Source organism: Cryptomeria japonica, chromosome 10 (assembly GCF_030272615.1).
Source record: "Cryptomeria japonica chromosome 10, Sugi_1.0, whole genome shotgun sequence".
NCBI classification, from domain to species: domain Eukaryota; kingdom Viridiplantae; phylum Streptophyta; class Pinopsida; order Cupressales; family Cupressaceae; genus Cryptomeria; species Cryptomeria japonica.
In genome coordinates this window covers 18546219-18562118 of record NC_081414.1, presented here as the reverse complement: position 1 = coordinate 18562118, position 15900 = coordinate 18546219, and the positions used below count along the sequence as shown (strand labels likewise).

At 37.8% G+C, this 15900-nt stretch overlaps 1 protein-coding gene across 1 annotated transcript in view; it reads left to right on the top strand.

Moving 5' to 3' along the window:
• Window positions 1-15900, top strand: part of LOC131076735 (uncharacterized) — an 82927-nt gene that overhangs the window by 32439 nt on the left and 34588 nt on the right. The window lies entirely within an intron of this gene.

The following is a 15900-nucleotide window of genomic DNA, read 5'->3' as shown; positions in this document are numbered from 1 at the left end:
TTCTTGACCATCTATACTTCTTCGATGCAAAGGCTAATAGCTAAGGACTCTAACACTACCCTAGAAAACAGAAAAGAGTGGGGGTCCCCATTTGCGATGGGGCGATGTGTGAATACCTCACAACAGGTAGCTACTCCACCTAAGGGGAAAGGGAAGAAAAAGAACAAGCCCAAGACAAAATCTAGTGAGACTTTGAACCTCTTTTATAGAGTTTAATCCTAAGAAGGAGAAACCCAAATGTAACTTTTGTAAGAAAGATGGGCAGAGTGAACAAAGTTGCTACAAGAAGGAAATTCATGAGTTGAAACAATTACTCAAGGAGCATCATATTTTCATTTCTTCATCTAGTTCACCTTCTTCTCCTTCTACCAAACTTGGGGACACTCAACCTAGTTATCATGGAAATGATCATGGATTGATTCCCACTCATGCACATAGGGATATTGGATGGATTATTAATTTAGGAGCTTCATTTCATATTTCTCATTCTTTTGATTCAAGATCCTCTTAGAGCACCACATCAGGATAGACTCTTGACTGCAAACAAGTAGTTTGTTCATGTTGCTGCCATAGGTGATAGTGCTTTTGCTGATGGTTCAGTAGCTAATGTTCATTGCATTCTTGAGATTACCCATAATCTACTTTTAGTATATCAGATTACACAACAAGTAACATAGTTGAGTTCACTATATATCTAGTGTTCATTTGTTGTCCCACGAGAGGGGTTTTTGCAGTGGGTAGGGCTGATCATTAGTCCAAGGTGTATACCTTTGACCACTTCATTGATGATGATGATGATTCTTATGATCCTTGGTCTCCTCCATATAGTGTTGGGACTTGGGAGTAATTCAGTTCTTATTAATGGGTTTGTGATCTAATCATGATTGCCTCATTACCTGCTACATCAGAGTTGACGGTTAACATGGATTCCAAGACTTCGGCATAGTAGGGCATCTTTGGTTTTTTAGAATTGTAGTTTCAAGATGGTTTCATTGTAGGTCTATCTGACTTGGCTTCTCATTCCTCTACTACAAATTTGGAGGACATGCTTGAGGAGGTAACACTTCTCTTTGTAACTTTCACATTGGAGGATGTTCTTGAGTCTCTTTCATCCATTGTTGCTTCATTGATTAGGGTTTTTCCTAGTCTTGTTGGGACACTTTTGGAAGCACTTGACTCTTCTTCAGAGCTTTCATTGGTGAGAGTTCTTCTTTCTCATTTCTTCATGGATGGATTTTCTTTTGGCTTCAGACATACTTAAATGGTTTTGAGGATACTTCATTTTTGGGGGGGCAATGTTTCCTCTATCTTTCCCTTCATTGGAGCGGTTATTGTATTGTATTCTTGTGATGGATGTAGTTCTTGAGGGCTATTGATGTTGATGTAATATCCCCAAATAGGATACCAAAAACAATACAATAGTTTCTGCAAACTAGGGCACAAATCTGATACAAAATTTTTTTTTTGCATCTAGGGCATAAATCTGGTAATTTATTTGCATATAAACATTTTCATTACAACCCAAAATTCTGATCAGATTTCAGTTCAGGATTAAAATTGAAGGATAGAAATACTGATTATTATTAAACTCAGGAAAATAACAATTCAAACCCTTATGATTGCCCAAAAAATTCCAAAACTAAATTTCAGACCTATCCATCAAATAAATGTGCAAATCTCATACCAAATTAGTCCAGATCTGGGTTTGAATATTTTTCTAACCCTAGCCGTCTTTCCAAAGTGATGCTGGGCTCCCAAATTGATCAGCTATAAGTGTGAAATTGATGCCCTTTAACAGCCGTCCGCAGAAAACGCAGAAATGAATGATTTGCAGCAGTAAATGTTCCCAGATTTGTGTCTCCAGCACTGGTATTATCGTCAATCTGGCCTCCGAACTCGATGAATTCTTGCAACCCAGAATAAACAATGTACTAGGGTTTCACAAAATGGAGTTCTTCCAACAAAACACACTCTTCTGACTAGGGAGAGCCCGTATGTCTCACCGAAATTAGAGATACTTAAGGGTTTCAATCCTCAAGCCAAGATGCAGCAGCAATAAACAGAAATCTTCATCACATATTCCTCTCAAAATGAGCCCTTAGGGTGTTTTATAAACACTTCTAAAAAGATGAATCAATCTCCATCCTTGATAGTCCACCTCTTAATCCAAGGCTCCAAAATAAAAACCTAAATTGTACACCAATAAGAACTCCTGAAGTTGGACACCCACCTTGGCTTTTTTCACATGTTTTCATTAAGTCATTTAAGTACATAAAAGAGGGCACAACTTAAGTCCCTTGGCCAGGCATCACTTAAAATTGTCTAAAAAGATGTGCCCAACTTAAAATAACTTAAATTCACTTAAAAATAACTTAAGTTGATTTAAGTTGCATCAAAAGACTTGCACTCAACTTAAAATTAGAAATTAGAACAAGCCAAGGACATTCCATATTTTACCCAATGATGCTCTACGTTCTCTTCCTCTTAGGTAATCCAAGGAAAGGACAGCCAAACTGTTGTTAAGCATTTTGATTTGAGTTGGGGACATTACAGTTGAGACCTCCATACATTACATGATCTATCACTTGTACATGATTTGCAATTTTGCATCATCTCTTTTTTGGAGAGGAGTTTTGTCCCATAGAGTTTTTTTCCTTTTCTCTGTTTGTGAGAAATTAGTTGCATTGTTGTCCTCATTTTTGGCTGTCACAAAAACAAGATAACTACTACAAATTTTGTCCAATTTGTAGTCTATGTGCTCTAAGAACGTTTTTTCGAGGTAGTCTTTATTCCCCCTCATGCGTGATTTAGGACCCTTGATTCTTGATTTGGAGGTTCTAGTCCTTTTCTAGGTCTTTTAAGTTTTTTTGTTTTTGTGCAAATCGAGTTCACAAACCTGAATTACACCTCTTTTGTGCACACAAGTATAAATCGGGTTTACAAACCTGAGTTACACTTCCTTTCAAAAGTTTATGGTACGGTGCAAATTGGGTTTGTAACCCCGATTTACAGTTCATAGCCATGTGAAACTCATTACAGGTGTAGGTCGGGTTTATAAACCCAAACTACAACTAAGGCCTAAAAAATCTAAGTCACTTGTTTCTGGTGTAAGGCGGGGTTACGATCCCAACTTACACCAAGTCCTTCCCTTTAGGTGTAAGTCGGGGCCGTAACCCCGCCTTACACCAACATTGATAATCATCGGTGCTAGTGGAGGTGTATATCGAGGCCGTAACACCGATCTACACAAAGTCGCCCCTTCATGGTGTATGTCGGGGTTGTACCCTCGCCCTACACCATCACCGAACTCACTAGCTTTGTGCACAGTTTTTACAAGTACTGCACATGGTGCATGTCGGGGTCATACACCCGACATACACCAAAGTTCCTTCCCATGATGCATGTCAGGGGTATAACCCCGACATACACCAAATACAGTGTATTCTTTCCTTTGCTCTTTTACATGATGTAAATCGGGTTTGAAAGCCCGATTGCCACCATTTGTCATTATTTGATCTTCCTAGTGTTGTGACGTTTTTACACATCACCCCATTGTAAATGGGGATCCCCTACTTTTTAGGCCTTCTCGGTCTTTTGGCTTTTGTTTGTTGGGTCTTTTCACAGCAGTCTCCTCAATCTCCTCCATTTGCAAATGTTTGGGGGTCAATTTGATCAAGTTTGCAGCTCGTTTGAGCAAATTTGGCTAAGTTTGGAGCTTGTTTTGTCTATTTTAGGGTTTTGACCTTCAAACTTGAATTTGAAGCCTTTCCTTTAGGGTTTTGAAAAAATTGAATGTTGTATTAGAATCATGACCCTTCAAGGAACCCGCTAGTGAAATTTGAGCGAATTTTGAGCAACTTTCTATTTTTAGAAAGTTCCTATTTTTAGGGATTTCACTGCCTCCTGGATTGGTCTAATTTTACCAAAAATCAAACTCGCTATTTTGAGCAATTTCTATTTTTAGTAAGTTTCTATTTTTCGTGTCTCTGCATCCTGTTTTGCCCTAATCCTAACATTTTGGAACACTTACTATTTTGGCAGGCTCTTCACAGGTAGACACTAAAGATTGAGCATTCCTGAAAATTTCTAAATGTGGAAAGTCGAAAAAGCAGGCCAATTGATCAAAAGTGGCTAAGTATGGGTTTCTGTTCTAGAAGCAGAAAGCATTTAAAAATCTCCTAAGTCTGGCGGAAATCTACTTGAATTCCAAAGATGTGGGGGGGCCAAGTCAAGGTCTTGGAGGAATTTTTTCCCAAGAGATGTTTTCCCTCACCAAGTGGTTTGAGCGCTCAAAAGAGAGCATGGGCACTAAAGAGGGGTGGTGGAGGATTTTTCCTCCTCCCTCATTGTTCCTTGACCATGCCCAAATCGCAGCCAAGCAGAATGGAGGGCGCTAAAACAAGGGTGCGGAGGAATTTTCTTCCACACCATGAATTCCTTCAATACACCAAAATAGCGCCCAGGGTCAAGGCAAGGTGCCAAAATTGAGGTGCCATGGAAAAAACAAAAATTTGAAAATTCCTCCACCATGCTTGATTTGTGCCCAAGCCAGATGTTGGGCGTTAATTTCAAGGTGCCATGGAAAAGTTTGAATAGGGAAGAATTCCTCCCTTGCAGTGAATTAGCGACCAAGGCTAATTGGGGGTGCTAGATAAGAGATGCCAAGGAAAATCAACAAGCATGCAAAATTCCTCTATGCAATGGAAATAGCGCCCAAGTTGGAGCTGGGGCACCAAATAGGGAGGGTTAGTGAAAAAGTCAACCTAGTCAAATTCCTTCACTTGATGAATTCCACGCCCAAGGTTGAAACTCAAAAATTCCAAGGCAAGGAAAACAAAAGTCAAGGATAGAAGGAAAAAGAAAAATTCTCTCGAGAAATTATTTTGAAAAATCCATTTTCGAGCATCAAAAATCATCCGGAATTCAAAATGATGATGGATTTGGATTCGTGAGAGGATTTTCTCTCTCCTGGACCCTGGAACCCTAATTTGAAAAAATTCCAAAAAAATAGGAAATGTGCAAAACTGATGATTTATCTTCTCCAAGACAGGGAAAATTCAAAACTTCAGAAACTTCTTCCCAAATGAAGTTTTCTCTCTCTAGGGGTTTATCGCCAAGTGGCAGCCAAGTCAACGCATGTTGAATTGATGGAGCATCTTTTGCATGTGGACGTCACATTTATTGCATTGTGGCAGATTCCTTTTGCATGCAACCATTGCGTGTGGAGATGGTGGAGCATTTAAAGCATTATGGGTGATTTTTTTGCATGAGGGAATATTCATTGCATGTTGGGCAAATTTAGTGGAAAATGGTGCATTTATTGTATTTTGGTTACCAATTGTAATAGGCTGGAATTAATTGTATATGGGCATCATGGGCATTTATTGTAGATTCCCACCTTGTTGCATCATGTGTGGGGAATCTTTTAGAGCATGTAGCCAAGGCTTGAAGCCTATATAAAGGGGTGACCCCCTCATTTGAAAGGGGGGAGATTTGTATGAAATTGTTGTGATAAGTTTTTGAGATATAACAGTGAAACATTGTTCTTTGATGGTGTCCACTTAAGTTATTTTTCATAACTTGCATGGTTTCACCTCCCTCACTTAGAGTAGAAGTAGAGTAGAGCTTTGACTTCAATGGAGAATGTAATGGTGTTTGATGAATTTCCATGGTTCATACTATTTGCATCTTGTTGATTATAAGTTGTAGTGTAAAGTTAGCCTGAACCCCCAAATTTGTGCGAAGTTCGATTGTGAATAGTCGTTTGGATTGTGCCGTGTTGGGTATTCAAATGCACTTTCTCAATGTGAAAATCCTTCAACATCCTCAAAAGATTGCACCGGTTCTTGCGGAGTTGTAGTTAATCTTGGCGAAGCAGAGCTTGGTTTATTTGGAATTTGTCCACTAAAGCATTATCTATTGATGCCATTGCCATTAGGAGTAGATTTAGATCCTTCTAACCCCTTCCCCTTTAATTTCAGTTCAGTTCGTTCGAAGCAGAAGCATCACAAAATTGCCATATCTAATGATGAAGTTCCAGCCACAACAAAGAAGTGAAAGAGAGATTCAAACGTAAGTCCCCTTACCAACATATCACATCAAGCCAACTGAGTCACGTCCATTGCATAACCGGAACCTTGGAGTCAATTCGTTTGAACCTACAACAATCTTAGCATACGATTGAACTTTGATCAAGAGAGAGTAAAGTGACCGTTGGACAACTTTATTTTGTGTTAGACGTAGTCATAAAAAACACGTCAACACCTAGGTGCAAATCGGACTTTCAAGCTCGATTTACACCATTTTATATTTTTGAGTCTCTCAAGTGCAAATCGGACTTATAGGTCCGAAATGCACTTCTTAAACCCCGATTGACAATTTTTGGTCTTTTTTGTCTAACTTCGGGAATTCTTCAAATCCATTCCTGCAACTCCATTTCAGACATTAGATTCCATAGACCAGGACCTAAGAATTTTAAAGTTTGGGTTACCAAGCTAGGACATGAAGACACCATTGGTGAAGAATGTTGGAAACAAGACGAGACTCTAGACACTTAGTCATTTGTATGCATCTCTAGTGTAGTGGCATTTTGTAATTTCAATTTACACTTTAAGTGCCTTTTTGTATTTACAGTTTTGCATCTAGAATATGCACAAGTTCTAGGTCAAGTAGAACTCATTTTTTGACATTGCACCTCACCTATATATATGAGGTTGCTCATTGTAATTTTCATCTTTAATCTTATGCAACGAAACTCTGCCGAAGTGAAGAGCAAAGTGAAACTTTGAGTTCATATTGTTATTTTGTAAATTTGATCAAATAAGAAGACATCTTTGGCATTCAGACTTTGTGTTGAATACATTGTGGTTTATGGTGAGAGTGTTCTTACGTCATTCTTGTGATAAAATCTTGTTTTGATCAACTAAAAGCATTGTGTTGAAATAGTATTAAAGAGTAGAATAAGTGTTGGTTTGTAAACTTTGTGTTACATTTCAGCTCTTGTTAAGTAGAATTAGCAATTAGTAAAAGAGGTAGCAATTTGAAGACTTTGAGCTTCATTTTGTTATTTTGAGAAAAAGTTAGCTGAATTGTAATAAGATAGCAATTTGAAGATTTTGTGCTTTGCTTTGTTATTTTGGTAAAATATCGTGGGTTACTTTGTGCTTGAACATTGCTTTCCCGTCCTAGAGAAGCAACAGAGGACTTTGTGCCTTTATGGAAACTTTGCTTCTTTTATTTTATATTTTGCATTCACATGCTTTGAGTTATTACATAGTAACTTTGAAGTTGTATTAATCATTACTGCTCCAGATTGTAAATTCTTTTCTAAAAAAGAGGAAATAATAACATCCATTCTAAAAAGAGAATAGGATGATGTACCACCCAAGTTTAGATTAGGAATCACAATTTGTATTTTGTTCTAAATTAAAGAGAGTAATAAGCAAAAGGGGGAGCCTTCCCTTATAATTAGGAGAGATTCAATCTCACACACTGTGGCTGAAACCACAATTTTGCAAACTTCTCCAGTTTACAAAATTTTCACCCAACATGCATGATTAGTTGTGTAGAGGTATTTAACATGGCCTATTTGCCAGGACCCATATTTGCATTCATCATATTAGTCTTGCACCATTTGCATAATAATTTCACCCCCTAAGTTGCACTTAGAGGGGGTGTTGGTGTGAATGTGGTTATATCAAAACTAGTTCATGGTTAGAACCTATTCACATGTTAAGTTTACTTAGGACCTAGCTTGCATTTAAATTAGTTGTCATAAAGTTGCTTTATGCAACTTGTTATTTCAATAATGTTCATAGGATCATGTTAGTTATCCTAGATGGTATTCTAGAAGATACGAGTTATGTCTCATTATTTAATATTTGCTTTAGGCATTTATCATTATGCGTCATGCATTTAACGTTTGTATCAAGGGTAATTATAATCCTACCTCATCACCTGTTGTACAATGTAACTTATGAATTCATAGCATTTTCAATCTCTTATGCTTGGTATCTTTCTTGGTTGATCCTTGAAGTTTGTAGCTTCATGATGGCTTCTTTATCATTCCAACACAATATGGTCATACAGGCCATATAATTCAACAACATGCATTTTAAAAAGCTCTTGAAAGAGGTAGCATGCATGGAGGTTGAGAAAGAAGCCCTTGTCGAATACATCAACAAAGTCTGCCCATCGAGAGTGAGCAATCAAGCTCCTATTGTTGTAGAGATGTCAAATGCATCCAGTGAGCATCATGGCAAATTAACTCATGTGAATGAATGGACTACTTATGGAGCCAGATTCAAAGGATATATTATATAGAGTCTCCATTTGGCACAATAGTTGGTTTTGTTTCTTTGGAATGCAACACAAGCTTTGCAATGTTGTGCATAAAGGTTGATCTCATTGCATGAGGAATTCATCTAGAATATAGGATTGTGGAGCCAAGCAAGAAATTTTTAGTAGTAGATTGTGGATTCGATTGATCATGTCTTTGATGAGGATCACAACATTGGAATGGTTCTTCACTCTTCAACATCGCTGCAACACTCTTGAAGGTGTTGATGTGTTTTTATGCACTTCATAGACAAAATAAAATACCAAGGTATCTTATCCTCTCTTGCACAAAATCTCCTCAAATGCTGAACTAAGTGATCAGTTGAGGCGACTCCAAGGTTCCAAATGTCAGGTCTTGACATGTGGATTAGCTCAATGGTTTGATGTGATATTGCTGGAGCCTGGAATCACAAGTGGGACTTACTTTTGTACTTGAACTCTTGCTTGAATGCGTCTAGAACATGGAAATTCACTTGATTTAACAAAAAAAAAACAAAAACAAAAGAGATTTAAGGGTTTCGAGAAATATAATCTACTCCTAAGGTCAATGATAACAATGGATCATGCTTGGATGGACATGTTCCTTAAACTGAGCTTTGCTTTGCCATATTGCCAAGTTTAACGTCTTCCACTATTTCCCCAACTTCCTTGGGTGCTAGGTTACCCTCAACTGTAACGTCTTGATTACTTGGCTCATTCATAGTCATACTATCTTCTTGCAACTCATTTAGTAATGCTTCAGGAGGTTGAAGTTGATGATGAATCATGCATCTTGCAGAAATTCGTTTGTCTTGGAACAATTTTGGCAGTGACTCCCCTTGTGCTTCTTCTATGAGATCTTTTAGTGCCCCTTCAAATAGCATTGTCGTGATGATGTCTTTTAGTGCCTCTTCGAATTGTTCTTCATACTTGGGCTTACTTGTGATAACTTGTAGTTCTTCGTTCAATATCTCTATATGATTGTATTCCTCTCCAAGGACACTTGAAACTTCTTGCAATTGATTCTTGAGAATCTCTTTTTGTAGCATGAATGAAAATTCATCAAGGGCCTCTTCTTCTTGCTTGATCACCGAATTTACACCTTGATCATCGCATGCCGCTACTTCTTCAGCATGAACATTCTCAATTGTTTCCTCAACATGTATTCCAACATACTCCTCCTTGGGTGCAAGGTATGCAAAGTTATCATTCACTGCTACACATCCATCATCAAACACCCTTGTACTATCTTCTTGTAACTCATTTCCCTCACCTTTGGGCGATGTAGCAATGCCTTGTTCATGTGTTCTTCCATACTCATAAGCTGCAAGGTATGCACTCCAAGTTTTGTCAGTGATGCACTCATTTGATGACTCAGGTATTCCATACTGACATTTGACTTGACTGATTGCCTCTTGACATAATGGGCAAGTAAACTCTGAATGAGGTTTGTTGTGAATCCTACACCACCAAGGTAGCAATATCCTTTCCATGCACAATTCCTCATCGAGACTCAACTGATTTTTGATCAACCCTTTGAACCTTGTAAACCTGTCATTACATTGTGGAGCATTGAAACTGTTAGACTCTTTGAACACCTCTGACTTAGCTATATCCCAAAAGAAGATTTTCCCTTGTAGTGCTAGCTCAATTCTTGACAAGAAAGTCAAGCATTGCAATTCATCATGTTTTGTAGTCTCGTGGATTCTACATCGCCCTGGCAATGCAAGTTCGGACAAACTGCGTGGATGAAGTTGTGCATTCAATGTGATGTCCCCATCAATGACTTAAACAAAAACACATAATGTATAGTTGTGTGATCAAGGGTGGCAGTCTTGATCAACCAAGTAGTTAAAAATAAGAGTAATAAGTTTAGGAGTTACAGGTTACTTAATTACATAGTCAATCTTCCTTAAAGAATATTAAAACAAACAAGTGGATGAATGTTCTACTCAGCAAAAATAAAGACAAGAAGGATGATAACAGTACCTCAATGACACAAGTACCAAAGGATTCTTCAAGGAAGGATAAGTAGAAGCCATACCTCTAATAATAAGAGCCTAATGGACGAACCTTTGTACACCTGTAATTAAGTGGTTAGTATCGTATTATAAAGACATGCAAGCATCCGTGGAGCATACAAGGAGTCCGGAAGGTACACATTTGCCAAACATAAGGATTACCATCATCTGCACACCTGCTCACAATCATATCCTTCTATACTTGAATCATGGAGGATCGATGCATACAAGGATAAGGTCATGAGCAGATCATCTCTAGATAAGAGGCATCATCATAATTGATGGACTTGTATTCAGACTTATGATTCATTCCATCCATCATACTATCAAGGCATATACCTTTACCAAAGAAGGATCCAATCACACGAACAAATATCTTTACTGATAACATGATATCAAGTGGATCGTTCAGTGGACACTAATTATAATATTGGTTATGATAACAAACCGATTCCCCTTAACAACAGAAGTTTATGTGTTAGAAGATGCACTTATGGCTAACATCCTTTAAGTTGATACAATAAAGATCGTGGAACATAATCATAGTTAAGCAACAAGTAAATGCCATTACAAACAATCGGTTTATACCAACTGTCTATGTTAAGGTGGAAAGGCACGATGAGGAGACTCAATCTTATAAGTGAAGAGTTCCCACACCTTTTCGGAGGAGGCATGAAGATGTATAAATCATGTCTGAAATCCATTTGCAAAGTAGTCGTGGATTTTGTATATATACCCCGTTGGATAGCTTGATCTGAGCATTTGACCCCGAGTCAAGAATTGGTGGCATAAGGAATACATTCAATATTAGAGAAGTCGCCCCCGTTAATACAAGCATTCAAGACCAATCAGAAACGACATCACCGCAAGATAATAAGGCCGAAGGCCCAATATTGTAGCATATAACAATCGGATCATATATCAGACAAGGCTCATTTCATTGCATGATTTAACTGTCATATTCTGGAACGGCATTACCGTTATCATTGCATACTCAAAAAGTTGTATCAGACATAGCTTCAGTCCTTATTTCTACAAGGATTAAGCAGTAATATTCATAGCATATTTAATCTATTAGACATTGCTACTCATTTAACATCAATATTGCACCCCCTTCGTTCATATACATATCAGAACTGACAATTGATTTCTTGTGTAACATCTTTACTTGATTCTAATTGCAATTATTGATAAAGTAAGAAGTCAGAATTAGGTAATTGTCCCAGCTTTCTGAGATAGCCAAAAAAGGGACATTACATTCAAAGTCCACCATCGTTGAGAAATATCAACATGTTTATCATCTTGGCCATGTGAATCACGCAGCTGTGGCTGCTCCATAGAGAAATCCTTTTTTTAAATTTTTTTTTGATTATTTTGATTTTTTTGTTTTGCTTTTTCTGGTTTTTCACTTTTTTTTTGGATTTTTTGAATAAGAGAGATCTAGCAAATCTCAAATGTAACTTGAAAGCTCAACTAGTTCCAGCCTGCGATTGATTTTGAACATGAATGTCTCAACTAGTTCCAGCCTGCGATTGATTTTGAACATGAATGTCTCCCTTCTTTTGCAAATCCACTTGACAACCCTTTCAAAATATGACTTGATAAGTTCCGGCATCAACTTGTTTCATTCATGTATTCACTATCATGCCCTCCTTCTAGTGCCTGTTTTGTTGATGTGTTTTTTTATGCACTTCATACACAGAATAAATTGCCAAGTATTTTATCCTCTCTTGAACAAAATCCTTTTGAATGCTAAGCTATGTGATCATAAGAGGTGACTCCAAGGTTTCTATTGTCAGGTCTTGATGTGTGGATAACTCAATGGTTTGATGTGATATTGTGGGAATCACAAGGGGGACTTATGTTTCATGAACTTTTGAACTTTGCTGGAATGTGGAAATTTACTTGATTTGAAAAAAAAGACAAAAGGTTTGAGGGTTTAGAGAAATCTAATCTACTTTGCTTCGCCATTTTGCCGACAACTACACAAAACCGATGCAATTTTCCAAGGTAAATGAAAGGTTTTCATATCATGAACGTTCATCCAAATGCCTAATACACTAGCACAACTTGACTAAACATATCCACAATTGAACTTAGCACATCTTGATGTTCAGGCTAACTATGCTCTTTAATTGAAAATCAATCAACCACAAATAGTATGAACCAAGGAATAATCAACATCCACACATTACTCCATCACAATCAATGAACTTCGTTTAACATGAGGATATAACAAGAAACCATACAATATGCAAAAGAAACACCACCATTCACCATAATTCAATGAAAAGTATGTTTATTTACATTAACAAGAAACCATACAATATGCAAAAGAAACACCACCATTCACCATAAATTCAATGAAAAGTATGTTTATTTACATGCTTGGCAACAATTTCTGCCTTCTCCTCCTACTCCACTCTACTCTTAACTATCTGGCTGCTAACTATCTATTATCTATTAACCTTTACAAATGAGGAGAGCAAGCCTTTTATAGACTTCCCTTTACAAATGAATGGCCTGGATCAAATCCCAATCAATTACCAAGATTGAAAGATAGAAGCCCTAATTAGGGTTAGTTACAACTACCTTTGCATTACATTTAATGCTTAACCAATGATTTGATTACATTTTAGGACACATGTCCCTCCTTGAATTTTGATCAATGAATGATGATGTTAGGTACATCAAACTTTGTGCCTCCATATGTGGTAGTTATCCTCTTCGTTGGATGAGTCAAGTGCATTGAATCTGGATGCTTTGACTTGGAATGATGCGATTGGGTTGTTGATGACTAAGCGCCACCTCAGCTTGCTCATCCTTGATTAAGTCAGCCTTTTCCAATTTGGGGATTAATTGATTGCATTGTCATGTTCATCCATCCTTATTGCACTCTTTGAGTTCCTTCATTCTTGCATTTCACTTGCTCTAGACTTGCTGTCATCTTGGGGCCGATCCTCATCATCATGCTGAGTCTTGATCTACTCGTGCTTGCTGATGAAGTCCTCTTAATATGTGTTTGTCTTGATATTCTTCTTGACCGTGGGGTTGTCATCCACTTCCTGCAAGTAAACACCTTAAGGATGAAAGGATAAAACATAGGATACAACAGTGATCACTGCTCAAGTTATTAGAGACAATGAATTTGACAAGAAGAAATGCAACTTATTCCAAAATCAGCAAACTGAAAACCACCAATTTTGATGCATTATTCACAGTTTGAGTGGAGTTTCAGGTCTGCAAATGAAATTCCGCGTTGCTGTGATGATGCTGATCAGGTCCGCTCTTCAATGCTGGTGGGATTTGGTTGATGAATTCGCCCTCTAATTATTGGTGTCTGATTCAAACTTCACCTCTGTTTGATGGAGACTTCGCACCTCTTGGATGCTTGCTTCTGGCAATATCACTTTTGTTGGATAAATGCGCTGTTGTTGGTGTTCCATCTGCAACTCTCTTGTCTTAAATCCACCCTCCCTTTGATGATTTCTCTGTGTTTTTTGATTGAATTCACTATCCTTGATCGAATTTCCTTACAACTGCTCTGCTCCTAAATTCCAATTCGTTTGGGATGATCAAATGAAATGATCATCCCTCCTCTTGATAGGCATCCCAACTCTTGATGGTTCACACCTCAAGGAAGCCAACTTGTGTTGCCTTTTGTAATTCAAATTAAAACATTTATGATCAATTCTGACTTGCTAACCTTAGTGCCAAACACATCACCTTTTTACCTTGGGTCACGGATTTTAGCAAGGAATGGAAAGACTATGATCAAGATCATGGACTTTAGCAAGTAAGGGAAAGATTCTTCCTTGGTCGGGGATTTTAGCAAGTGAGGGAAAATTTCATGACTTGGTTGGGGATTTTGGCAAGGGAAAGATTCTTCCTTGGTCTGGGATTTCGGCAAGTAAGGGAAAGATTCTTCCTTGGTCGGGTATTTTAGCAAGTAAAGGAAAATTGCTACCTTGGTCGGGGATTTTAGCAAGTAAAGGAAAATTGCTACCTTGGTCGGGGATTTTAGCAAGTACAGGAAAATTGCATGACTTGGTTGGGGATTTTAGCAAGTGAGGGAAAATTTCATGACTTGGTTGGGGATTTTAGCAAGTGAAGGAAGATTTGGATGAAGTTCGTGGATTTTGGCAAGTGAAGGAAGTTTGATTATGATTCAATTTTGCCAACTTCAACTTTTAGCCTATCCTGTTGCTTTTAATATCATGCTGATCCTCATTTTCAAAGTTAAGGATTTGAATAAGTTCATTGTTTCTTCTTTTATTCATTGATCAACCTTGCTATCTTCATGTTTGAGGCGTGGATTTTAGCAAGTCAAGGATAATCTCAAGTCATGAATTGATTGTCGTTGTTCACTTACCTTCAACATCAAGATCCCTTCACCCAATTCACTTCAAGGCAACTTCATCATCATTCATCAATGCATTACTCCCACTCATCTTTTTTTTTGAAGTTCTTCAATCTTTGAGCCTCCACAAGTTGTGGATTTTGGCAACTTTGGAAAAAATGCTTCCAAGATTGTGGATTTGAGTAAGTCATGGATAATTCACTCCGACTTCATCACTCATTGATTTCACTAAGTGTAGAGTGACTTGTTCATACAATTGACTTGGTGTTTTCTTTCCTTTCATCACATAGACCTTGAATCATCTTCATCAATCACCTCATCGCAGATTGATTATCACCCCTACGCTCCGACCTAAGGATGTCTACTTGCTTGCTTGACTACTCATCACACTTGAGACTCATACTGACCTGACCTAGAGGTTTGCATTGTGAAGCATCACTTAATGATCATGTTGACCTCTTTCTATCACTTAAGCACTTAGAGCTGCAAAGACTCCAAACTAGTCTAGAGGGGAATCTAACTGTTGCTAGATTGCTTGACTTGATCACATCCTGATGACAAAGGCCTTTCATCCCGTTACAAGCAAGAGGTTAAAGAATCGAACTATTGCCAAGCTAGACGATTAAGCTAAAGCAACAATACTACTAAGCAAAAAGTGGGGGTCTCCATTTGCAATGGGGTGATGTGTGAAAATGTCACAATAGAAGGATCATGCAAGTTTTTCTCTACACATGCTATTGAGATTTACAACATCTTGGGTAGAGTTGTTTCACTTTTCCAAACGTATGGCATTTGCCTTTTTGAAATTGGTGCATGGAATCTTGTTCCTTGTAAAGAAGATATGAATTTATGGAATTTTGTAATGCAAGAACCTGAACTAGGATGCGTACCACAATCAACAACTTAGCTATACATGTATACATATATACATCATAGTTCCAGGACCAAGCTGAGTCTTAGGGATTCGGGACTCTCTAGGGACTCGCTTTAGGCGAGACTCACTAGAAACTAGTTTTTTGCCTTGTCTCGCTGAGTTTTTGCCGAGTCTTGCCAATTTTTTTGCCGAGTCCCGAGTTGGGTCAGCCTTGCCAAATCCGAGTCGCCTTTCTATGATATACATATACATAAATGTATATATGTATATATGTACACATACATATATACCTATATACATGTATACCTACATACCTACATACCTACCTA